The 12,804-nt window shown below is 36.9% G+C and overlaps 1 protein-coding gene across 1 annotated transcript in view; it reads right to left on the reverse strand.

The window, feature by feature from the left end:
* The window catches only part of LOC107557790 (partitioning defective 3 homolog), an 83,874-nt gene that overhangs the window by 5,993 nt on the left and 65,077 nt on the right, over window positions 1–12,804 (reverse strand). The window lies entirely within an intron of this gene.

Consider the following 12,804-nt stretch of genomic DNA (forward strand, 5'->3'; position numbering starts at 1 on the left):
TATATATATATATATATATATATATATATGAGCAATATCATGAGTAGCAGTGCGTTATGGCTGTATATCGGCATGGCTGTGATTCTGCCATAGGCATGAGGCCACGAGTGCTGTAGTTAATCACAGCGTGCCGATATACAGCCATATCGCAGTGCTACAAGTGTGATATTGCGTTTATACAACAGTTACATAAGAAAGAACATCATAAGAAATAACAACAGTGTGTCTTTAAAAACCCTCTTTTGTGCAAACTACTATTTTACACCACAGATACAAATCTCAGTTTTATAGTTTAACAGCTGAGCCCAAACTGTTACTAATTCGAAAATGTCACTTTAGAGCTAGTAACGAAGGAACGTTGAGCTGCTTCATTGAAAGCTTTTTGTATTACTGTATTAAAAGCTCACTGTATTATGTAGAGTATTATGAGAGAGAGATGGATTGAGCGAGTGTGATTACCTGCATCTGATACAGCATTCACTCTTCAGCTCGATCTCATATTCACAATAAAACATTAGTTTGAATGTCTGCTGATGAAAGCGATATCTTTGTTGTATTATCTTTTCATCTGTTAAGGGTGATTTCCGATGATGGCACTGCTCACTGCATTCGTTGGCTGCATCTTACAAGCTGTTGTTGAAAGTAAAAATAACTTACTTGTTTACAACCCTGTTTCAGTCTCTTTCAAAATCTTTACTGCTGACTCACTCACAAAAACAGTCTCTTGTAATAATGTAATTAAAATCACTAGAGATGCACCGATTGCAATTTTCTTGGCCGACTCCGATTTCCGATTTTTCGTTAGTGTGATCTGCTGATACCGATTTTTGCCGATTTTCTTTCTTAGAACTAAAATTGACAGTATATACAAACAAAAATCTACTTTTCTTCAACGCAAAGTTTTATTTTTCATAAAAAAAACACAATAAAAAAGTCAGTAATAAAATAAGAACAAATAAAAAAATTGCAAACAACAGCACAAATAAATGCAATAGAATAAAGCTATGAAAACAAGTTTTTTTAGGTTAAGTAAGTTTTTATTCAGTTAAGAAATACTACAGAAATTAAAGTAATCAAATGTAAAATAACACATCCAGTGTTATTTTACATTTGATTATTTTAATTTCTGTAGTCTTCATTGTAAAAATTAAATACAGATTAATGCTTACTATTAAAGTTATAAAACGTATTCAGTCAAGAGCAGAAAATGATTTTCTTTGTCTTTTGTTCTTTGATTAACATGACAGACAGCAGCAGGAATATTGGACTGTGGTCCCTTTAAGAGTTTATCCACGGACCCAATATACTGTTACACAACATGCGTTCTCCTTCTCAACTATTTAAAGTTCCAAAACTGGATACTCGCTAAGACGGGCATTTTGACAATTTTGTATGTATTTGAACGTTTTAGCAGTTAGCCACTCATTTTGGTATTTGTGGCTCACAAGCTGTTTGAGACTGAGCGCGGATTGTGTGCTCCACTAATATAGATCAGTGGTGGTGCGCGCGCGTTTGGTATAAGGGTGAAACCTGCGGGAATGACTATAATGCGCAATACAAGCACTATTTAACCGGAGCGAATGAGACGTGTGTGAGAGAGAAGGCGTTGTCGGAGAGATGAGAGTGAGAATGCGTGGCTGATGTTATTGCCTGTGCCGCTGGTAACAAAACGGATTGGCTCGAAATCGGAAATAAGTGAGACTGACCGACCGCTCACCGATCCGGGCCAATCATGAGGAAAATCGGCCGATTCCGATCCCTCGCCAAACGATCGGTGCATCTCTAAAAATCACCATCACGAACACACACCATTTCTCAATACTAAATACTATAATTAAATACTACTATTATTTATATAAAATATTATTTATTGAATAATAATATTGACTAAAACAACAACAACAGCCATCATAAAAGTTGCTAGGCAATTCAGTCAAAAGGACAAAATCAGCGCTCTGACATACAGCATTAAAGTTACATAAAATATAATATGAGATTTTACCCTCAGCCAAAGCTACTTCCTCTGGAACAAATATTAAATTAATGAGACCAAAGACTGCCCGTTAGATTGACCCAAAACAAATTATATCTCATGTTTAACCCCTACAGCAGGGTTCCTCAAATCTTGCCCTGGAGGGCCAATGTGCTGCAGAGTTTAGCTCCAACCCTGATCAAACTCACCTACCTGTGATTTTCTAATGATCCTGAAGACACTGATTAGTATGCACAGGTGTGTTTGATTAGGGTTAGAGCTAAACTCTGCAGGAAAATGGATCTCGTGGGCCAGATTTGAGGATCCCTGCCCTATAAAGACATCAGAGCCAGCGGCAAATTCGAGATGGTCCTCACTGCAGAACACAAGATCCAGGGGGTGAGGTTGGATCCAGATCCAACTCCTCCCACCTTACATATACCAAAACCTACCCGTCTCCACCCCCTGATCCCTAAACCCACCCATCTCCACCCCATAAGATGTGGATCCAACCCCGCCCCCTGGATCTTTGTTCTGCAGTGAGGGGCTACTGAAAAATTCCAGAAGATCTAGCGGGGTTGAGGCTGCTCTCAGTGGGTTCATGAGCGCTGACGCCCTGGAGCTCAGATCTCCGAAAACGTGGAAGCAAATTTTTGAATAGACGTTATTTTTTATTAACAAACTGCATATTTGAAGTCTAAACAAGTACATTCGTGCCTAAAAACTCTTAAAACTACCTTACGTGACACAAAACAGTATTATTTATAAAATTATAGTGGATTTGGCCTCCGCCATGACACTCGTTGGGAGAAATACCGCAAGCGGAGTGATACAAACGGTAAAATGGTGGAGTTGTTATCACTAGAATATCACACTCCTCTCAGCTAATCAGATTCGAGGACCAGAAAGAACTGTTGTATAATATGTATATATGTGGGTGTGTATATATATATATATATATGTGGGTGTGTGTGTGGGTGTGTAGATGGATAGATAGATAAATCTTTAACAAAAATGTCAAAGTAACAATCAGTACATGTCACTTTTTTAATGAATGAAACTTTTCGTACATGTATCATTTCCTTCATTTCGACTGAAAGAACAAGACTTGCGGTTCAAAGCATGTTGTTAATTCAGTGTTTGCTTTGACAGTCATTTTAGTGAAGGATTCATTTGACTGATACAAATCAGCTATAACGTGAGAGCCTTTTAGTCCAATTTCTTAAAACAACTGGTCTGTAAGAGTCATTTGTTTGTGAGTCAGACTATACTAGTCACATTATATAGTTGTTTTTGAGTCCAGCAATGCTTAACATTATTTCGCAGCACCCAGGTCTTTGTATCTCATCACATTTCAGACTGCAAACTCTCAACAGAAATATAATTTTTCACATTTGCCATGGCGGTGCAGATTCAGCAGCGCCGCCACTGACACATAAAAATACATAGGTCAAACATTCGCTCTAAAACCCCAACTGAACTCTTTCTCTTGGCATTGAAACACTTAGACCTGATCTAAAACATACACCAGTCAATACAAACTCATCAAAAATACACAACTACATCAACACCATGGAGCCATTTAATCCAATATGAGAATCAATGAAGAACTGCTGTAATGTTTCCGGAAAGGCTAAAAGAATAACCTTGCAACATCTAAATGCATTACAATGCCCAGATGAACAAAGAAAGCCAGTGTGAGTGTGCATGTACGTGCTGACGCAGCAGTAACATTACCTGTGCGAAATTATGTTTCCATTGTCAGCTGCACTGACTTAAACACATTTGTTCTTTTTTTTTTTCCCCAGGGCGAATGCGTATATATACGTATATATGGTATAAGCCGGACAGGATGTCCCTTTGACCCCACCATGAGATTGCTTTTTTCACTGCCAACAGCTGGAGCCATTTAAAACAGTGGCATAACTCTCAGATCAGGCAGAGACTCACCGGAATTACACCCACATTCACTCATGACACATAGAGGAGCTTATTTAGCAGTCATGTTTGAGTAGAAAAGTTTGTGTGACCTGTTAAAGATGTTACTCTACAAACCCACAAAATAACACTCAACAGTCCATTCAATACTTCAAATCTGGCAGATGACTATAAAATAATTATAACTGCAGAAAATCTAATCAATTATGAAAATGCAACATTCCTCATGTGTGTCTGCCCATATAACTAGTTGACAAACATTACCATAATACATGTGATCTATTTCTGAACTCGAGGGCAATCGGCTTTTATAGTAGAACTATTATTGTATGGACAAAAACACGGAGACATTTCTCAAACTATCTTCTTTTGTGTTCTACTGAAGAAAGTCATGCAGGTTTGGAACAACATAAGGGTGAGCAAATGATAGAATTTTCATTTAGGATGGCGTATCCTTTTAAAGATCAGCACTTTCAACAGTGTTCCACATTCTCCTGGCATTTTCATCTAACAGCTGTGAGCTCAAAGCACCAGAATCAGGTCAAAATAATCAATACACAACCAACCATGAATGAAAATGACAACATAGTAATAACTTCTCTTTTATTACTTTAAATGAACAGAAAAGAGAGTTGGGAGTGAGAAGGGATGAAACCAGACCCATTTAAATGGACTTTTCACAGGTAAACACACATGCTTTTGAAAAACACAGTTTAAGTGGGCATTTATTGTTAATTTACCCCATTATTTTTCTCCAGCTCTCAATAAGGGCTGGCATTTTGTGGTCAAGAAAGTGCGTCACAATCAAAAGTGCACTTCACTGTAAATTCATCATTGATATGATTAAGGGTCCAACTCATTGTAATACAACATCTGACATTCACTCTCTCACAGCCTCATCTGACATTTGTCCTCTCCCAGCCTCATCTGGCACTCATCCTCTCACAGCCTCATCTAGAACTATTCCTCTAACAACTTTATCTGACATTTTTTCAGAGTCATCTAGATTTCTTTCTCTCACAGCCTGATGTTCACCCCTCACAGTCTAATCTAGAATTCTTCCTCTCAGTCTCATCTGACCTTCACCCTCTCACAGCCTCATCTGACATTTATCCTCAGTCTCATCTAGAATTCATCCTACATTCTTCCTCTCATAGCCTCATCTGACATTCATCCTCTCACAGCCTCATCTAGCATTCACCCTCTCACAGCCTCATTTAGAGTTCTTCCTCTCACAGCCTCATCTAGCTTTCACTTTCTCTCATAGCCTCATCCAACATTCATCCTCTCACAGCCTCATTTAGAAATCACCCTCTCAAAGCCTCATATTGCATTCATCCTTTCACAGCCTCATCTAGCATTCGCCCGGTGCATAGAGGGAGAAGTCTGATTATAATGACTCTTATGATCTGCTGGAGTCATTACTGAAATGGTTCATCTGGAGGATGCAAAGTCTCTGCGTACAGTCATACAGCAAAGCTTTTAAAACCACTGATACACAAAAAGATAGATATGAGCAGATAAAACCTTTCTCTCTGACAGATCTCTTTATAAAAGGAATGAATGTTCTGCCTGAGCATATAATGCGGCATCTAATATCAATATGTAAACAGCTTCTAGCATGTGAAAGGAGATTTGGAGACATATGGTCTCATCACGGGTCATAATTTGTTTTGAGAGCAGTGTGCATGTGTTGTCAGGAATTGTGATGATAACATCGGTTTTAATGTACTTTAAAAGACCTCCAGACGCCATTAGAGCATATAAGAATCACTATCGCCGTGGTAACCATGCCTTCCTGTTGAAATGGATAGACCACATTATTTTGGGCAGTTCAGTGCTTACTATAAGTGCACAAATGGAAAGATTGTCACAAATGCTGCTGTGCACTCAACACCTTGTGAGGAAGATAAACATGAAAGTATAAAAACAAAAATAACCATATCAGTAATGATCTATAACATCATTGTTTCTTTTTTAATTACTGGCATCAGTCTGACAGGCTGATAGATTAGAAGTCTTGTTTTTTCCTCATTTGAAACAGTACACTTTTTCTATACCAGGTTACAGGTTATTGGCTATATCATAAATATTATATGTAAATATGTCAAAATTGGTCATTTATCAGTTGGCCAATATTCAGTGTCATTTTAAAATGTGGATACAGGAAACAACAGAAAGCATATTATAAAATCCTACAACAAAGTTATTTCAATATAAACAAATATTCAAAAATTCAGACACACACACCCAATACCCTGATATAAAAGTTTGATATTCTTACAAACATATATTGGTTATACTGTCCACCTCTAAACTCTGCAATTTACAGCTGACGGGTCTCTGAGTTAAACAATATGTGCAGACATTACTGTATGGGAATAATGCCACTGATACACACTTAAACACAAACAGATACACATCTCAGTGAAAGCTGCACATGTGTGTATTTTTGCTAACTGGAAATTGAGAACAGGCATAAAGTCCTGATAGCTAACAGTTCTGCTGAGTGAGGTGACCAAAAAAAAAACAGGCGCCAAGACCGTGGCAAACAATTTTACAATGTAGACCAGCTCTCTCTCTCTCTCACTCACACACACACACACACACACACACACTATATGGACTGTTACTATGGACTGTTTGATTATTTATATTGTTCAAGCAGCTTTTACATTATAGAATATGTATATATACGGTTACAAATCATTTGTTAAATTTTTTTTTTGCAGCAAATCAGCATATTATTATAATGATTTCTGAAGGATCATGTAACACTGAAGACTGAATTAATAGCTGCTGAAAATTCAGCTTTGCCATCACAGCAATAAGTTATATTTTATATTAAAATTGAGAAGAGTTCATTCAAATTGTAATAATATTTAAAAATTTTACAGTTTTTACTGTATTTTTTATCTAATAAATGAAGCCATGGTGAGCATAAGGGATCGCTTTAGAAAACATTACAATACACATACTTTTTTTGTAAGTTCATTTTCTTACTTTGCCTCCCTTACGTTTACACATGCAAGTTGTATTTCAGTACTGACAGCTTCAATAAACCATTAAGTCAAGTCATTAACTCTTAGTAATGTTAGAGCTGTCAATGCTTTAATTGTGGTTCTACACTGTACAGCACTCTGAATCACACCACTTCTTTTTAATAAGGCATTTAACTCAGCATCTGACTTTCAGAGAGTCGAGTTACTCCGCCTAAAGGGGATCGATGTTCGTTGACACAAAAGGAAAACATTTTTAAAGGGGTTTGAAGGTTATAGTGAGTATCTGTTTAAATGACGGTGTTGTGTTTTTTTGTCAGATGTGCTGCTAATTTGAAACATACGGGAGCATAAACTCTTCAGGCAGTGTGTGAGGAATGGCTCTTGTGGCCCATTGAGCCTTGAGTTCAAGTCACATCAAAGAATGACCTTGACATAAATACACACACACACACACACACACACATACACAGATGGTTGAGGTCCAGAGGTGCAGTTTAGGCTTGTGTGGGATCTGTCTTGTAAATGGCTCAAAAGGCCTTTGCACACTCACACACAGCATCACAGGGACCTGTATGTGTGTGGATAAACAGTTATGATTGATTTCAGCACCAATGGAGGCAGTGCGGTTCAGCTCCCATGAGACAGTCAGACTTCACCTTTGAAGACAGAAGAATGTTTACGTATGTGTTTCTGATCTGTGTATTGCGGAAACACTTGCAGGAATAACTCACTTTAAGTAAATCAAAAACAGGTTCAGGATGAGTTTGCATCTTCGAGCATGCGTGTTTTTTAAAACCACAGACAGCAAAAAATGTGAATATGCAGACTCTATAGACTGTTGGAAACAATCAAAGAAACACAATAAACCCCAGTACATTCACCACAATAAATAGCGTGAAAAAAACAAAAAAAAATTTACAAACCCACAGAGACCATTTTTTATCCACACATAGACCTACAAACACTAATGGTCAAAAGTTTGGAATTATTAAGATTTTTTTTGTCTTTTTATGTTTTTGAAAGAAGTCACTTATGCTCACTAAGGCTGCATTCATTTGATAATAATGTAACAAATGACAGTAAAAAATACAGCAATATTGTGAAATGTTTACAATTCAAATAAATTCTATTTTAATAGATTTTATAATGTAATATATTCTTGCGATGGCAAAGCTGCATTTTCATCAGCCATTACTCTAGTCTTCAGTGTCATATGATCCTTTAGAAATCATTCTAATATGATGTGCATTCTAAAAACGCACAAAGGCATACTGCCAAAGTATGTTTCTGTAAGAGTAATACCCTTTGAGCCACGCTGTTTTGTGTGTATTAAACTCCCAAGTGACTAAGAAATTAGTGAACCTTTTCTCAACAAGCTGCACAATTTGAAGTATCCTTCATGTTTGTAGCACAAACATCATAGACGCCTTCAAATTTAATACTTACTATGAGCAATAATGATGCAAGCGGCAGTAAAAAATTTTTTCTAAAAAAACCCTGACTAGAAAATGTAATTACATTTGAAAGAATTCAATGATTACAACCGAAAATTCCCTCCATTGAATTACTCTCACATTAGTATAGATACTTATATGTCCTCTGGGGGACAATACGAGCTGTAGGAGCAAGAGAGGTGAAATTTCCACAAATACTTCCATAAATGCTTCTTCCTGAAGTGTCTGAGAGACTGAGAGAGAGCAGAGAAAATATAGCTGCCCTGCTCTCACCATTACTGGACTAAAGTCAGCAGGAAACCCCCGGACCATGGAACTATCAAGTATACAATGCTCAATGGACACACACACCTGAATATACAACCAGACGGGAACTCTAAATTGCCTAAAATATCCGGCTTTTGGCTTTGTCTTTCCTATTGACGTGCTCTCTATAAAGGCCTCATACATTTCAGTGTATTTGCATTGCTTTGACTGCTCTTCGTAGATCCCACTTTCTCGCACGTCACAACTGCTTGATTATGTACAATGCCTGCACACTATTGGTCACTACTTTTTAATCATATTCAAATATTGGATAGACTTGTATAAACAGATTACAGGTGTCACGTCGTAGAATTAGTCTCATTCAATGAAATAAAAATGCCTCATTCATTGCAGCTTTAGGTTCATTTGTGAGCTGCTGACTAAAATGTAAACGTAAAATTCAAGGAAAATGTAAAATCGCACAAAAATTTTAATGCTTTCATCCCGATCAGGATCACATTAGCCAAAAAGTGAGTTTCTGAGCTAAATTAACTAAATTAAGCACTTTAAAATAAGGGTTGTTAATGCATTAGCAATCAACAACTAACAGCCTACTTATTTTATAAAATTATAAATGAAAGTTCATGTTAATTCCTACATACAGTACAAGACATTTTTAACATTTAACAAGTTTATGAAACTACTATATTGTAAAGTACTAGTAAATAGTATATTGCTACCTTGATTAATGATTACTAATGAATTAAATGACTCATTAGCTGTTAACAAATTTATTTAAGTTTTTACCATTAAAAATAACCCCTTTTTTCCAAAAAGCACAATATGGCATCCCTAAAACACAGAAACAAAAACTTTTACCCACAGAAAGTCCTACATTCAAATTGGGCAAGGTACCATTCTAATACTATTGGTTTCTAGAATGACATTTCCATGATACATGAAATGTACATGATTTACATGCTATTTCAAAGTGCTTCAAGGAATACCATATTTCTTGAACCAATCATACAGTGGTTTACATGTGGTTACCATGGTTACAGGAGTAATGTGAGTGAAGGGTGTGTGGTTTCTATGGTTATAGTCAGGCATAGGTGGGCAGATTTTTGTGGTGTGGTTGCCAGGGTTACGCCACTGTACATTGCGGGTAAAGAGCTTTCATTAATGTGACCAAAAGATAAGGCTAATGGACTAGCGGTTTATGGGCAAGGAGTGTGTGTGTGTGTGTGCGCTGTACTGCTGTGTACTGACTTCTAATAGTATTAATCCTGTGCATTTAAGGGAGTCAGTATTTATTGATTTCCCATTACTTCTGCTAACACAATCATGTGTGAGATGTGTATGTGTGTCAGATCCATAGCACCAGAGTGATTCCCCATTCCGATCATTCGATCTGCTTTGCCGATCAGTGTCTTGACATTGTAAGTGGGTTTTAAATACAGAAACATTTATATGTCTGTGATACAGCAAAGTAAACTTTAAGTTCGTCAACAAAGCCAATTTAAGAAGTCTCAACTCTAAAGTGAGACCAACAAAGAGGCAAAGTAAATGCAGGAATAAAAGAGTATTCTGTGAAAAAGAAAGCTTCGTTCTAAACATCTATAATTTCAATAAGCACCTGTTGACTTCAACTGAGCTTGGAGTTAGTATGTTGCTAAACTAATGGCACTGTAGTCTAAATGAGTGTTCACAATTTGAATTTGGATATGGAATTTACAGAAATCCAAGAAAGTTCAACAGTTAAAGTCGAAATGAAACTGAATTGGCAACAGAACTAATCTTCTGTATTATGGCATAAAGACAAGTGTAACAGATTATCGGTAAAAAAAAAATGGTTCTATGTAGTATTTGTTAACTAAATTTTACAATGTTGGTGTTTTACTTTTAAAAACAGAGACAAATAAAAGCGATCTTGCAGGGATGTGTTTAAATGGACTAAAAGATGGGAGAAGTACAGAGAGAGGTCTGTTTTTCACTGGAAAACCATGAAAAAAAACAACAACAACAGATGAATCATTTGCAATAAAACCAACAACATGGATTTGTAAAATAAATAGATCTTATTTATTTCATGATGACTTTAATGGCATCTCTGGGTAATAAAATTCTTCCCACAATGATCTATAAATCTGCAAGACCCATAAAACGTGCAACCTTAACGTTTTTCTTGACAAGAGTTAATTTTTCTAAGTAATTACTTAATGGGACTACATGAATTTATTAGATTTTTCTAATCATTTTAATTTCACTTCCTTGAAGTGAAATTCAAATGAAGTGTAGTTCCTGTTTACTAAATTATCTCAAATTCTAATTCAGGATTCAGATTGAAATTTAAAAAGCATTCTCAATTCACTTCTGAAAGGGACATTAAGTTCCTTGCACATTAAGCCATGGTACTAATATGGTTGATGCAGGTTTGAGTCCAATCTGCAACATGTACTGATCCTATCCTATCGTTCACCAATAACCATTCTCTAGTTTCTAATAAAGAGATAAAAGTCAACAAACCCACTCTTACTAACTCGGCAAAACTCGCAAACATGGCACACAGAAACACTAACATTGTGAATTAGATTTTGAACCATATTTTTCAGGACTGAATGATTTTACTGAGCATTCTGGGATTGTCTTCTACTTTAAGTATATACCTGTATGCAACGCTGCTTTAACTTTTGGCCAAAATTAGGCATCTTAGAAAGCAGCATAATACCTAAGAAGGCAGGCCAGGGTTTGGAGCAGGGCTAATGTCTTCACAGGAAAGACTGAGAAGGTGTGAGTCTGCGTGAGAGAGATCTGTTGGTATGAATGCTCTAATTGGCTCTCTGTACTTCCTGTAACTCCAGCAGTCGGCCTGTTAGTAACACCTCGTACACTTCACTGTACCTTTCCACATGTCAGTCAGGTCATGTGCTGTGAACAGACCTACAGAAAACACCCTGTTAAACTGTCACACACAGGCTGAGGAAACTCCTACCAAGTGCTTCTGATAAAATCAGCTCATATTTATATTCAAGTCATGATTATGAGTTACAACATTCGAATATAAACTCCTAATGACTCATTCATCTGAGTGACACGTTCTACAGCAGCCATTAACAACACAGACAGTGAGATAATATTTCTAAGCTAATGTCTTATAAACGCACAAGCACACGCAGAGTTCACAGCGTGACTAAGAGCGAGCGTCGACAACAGAACCAATTAAATCTGAACGTAGTCGTGCGCGCAGGGGACAGTTTTAATGTCACACCGGAGTCACTTCTTCTCTCTGAAATATGAAGCCGCCTATTACCAGTGAAACTGTCTGCAGCTGAACGTGGTTTAACGAAAACCTCTGACTGCAAAAAAAAAAAAAAAAGGTTAATTAACTGCATTTTGTACTGAAATAAGAAACAAGATTGTCTTTAACTACACACTATGTTAACTGAACCAGTCCATGTGATTTCTGTGATCATCAAAATGCACATGATAGCTAGAGTGAGCTGCCTGCATTGTGACAAAATCAGTGAAAAAGATCCAAGGTGGTGGACAAAGTGAAAGAAATACCAATTTTAAATATTCTAATTTCATTCAACTCCAAAAGTAGAGATGAAAAGCTAACTTCAATTAGAAAAGTACTATTTTATACAATATATTTGCTTTAGAGTGTCATCCCAGATAGCACACATACGTCTGCAAGATGTCTGTGAAAGATCGTTTCATCTGGAAAGCATCAGCTGTGTACAAACATCTGCTAGACGTATTTAGGATGTTTAAGATAAACATCTTAAAGACATTTTCTAAACGTCTATTTGACATCTAATAGGAAACGTCCTATAGATGTATTGCAGATGAGGAAACACTCTAAAAAATGTCTTGCAGATGTCAGTAGCGGCTCGTCGGGGAGGCACAGCTTCCCCATAATTTTGAGGTGAAAATGGGAGGAGGACGATTTAATGTTAATAAAATTCACAATTCATTTCAGTTCATGTCTCAGAATGTGTATTTTTTGTTTGTAATTTCACAGTTGTAATACCATAACGTGAAAGCGCCGCTTTTCTATTGTGAATGTGCCGAAACTGCTGATGAAATTACAACCGCTAATGATAGAGAAGGGTAGGGGGAGGCCGGGGGAGAGGTGAGCTCTCGTGCCTCCGTTGGTAAAAAAAAATTAGCCAAACAGCATCGAGTGTTC

The sequence above is a fragment of the Sinocyclocheilus grahami genome, unplaced genomic scaffold (assembly GCF_001515645.1).
Source record: "Sinocyclocheilus grahami isolate Dianchi unplaced genomic scaffold, SAMN03320097.WGS_v1.1 scaffold620.1, whole genome shotgun sequence".
In the NCBI taxonomy this organism is placed as follows: domain Eukaryota; kingdom Metazoa; phylum Chordata; class Actinopteri; order Cypriniformes; family Cyprinidae; genus Sinocyclocheilus; species Sinocyclocheilus grahami.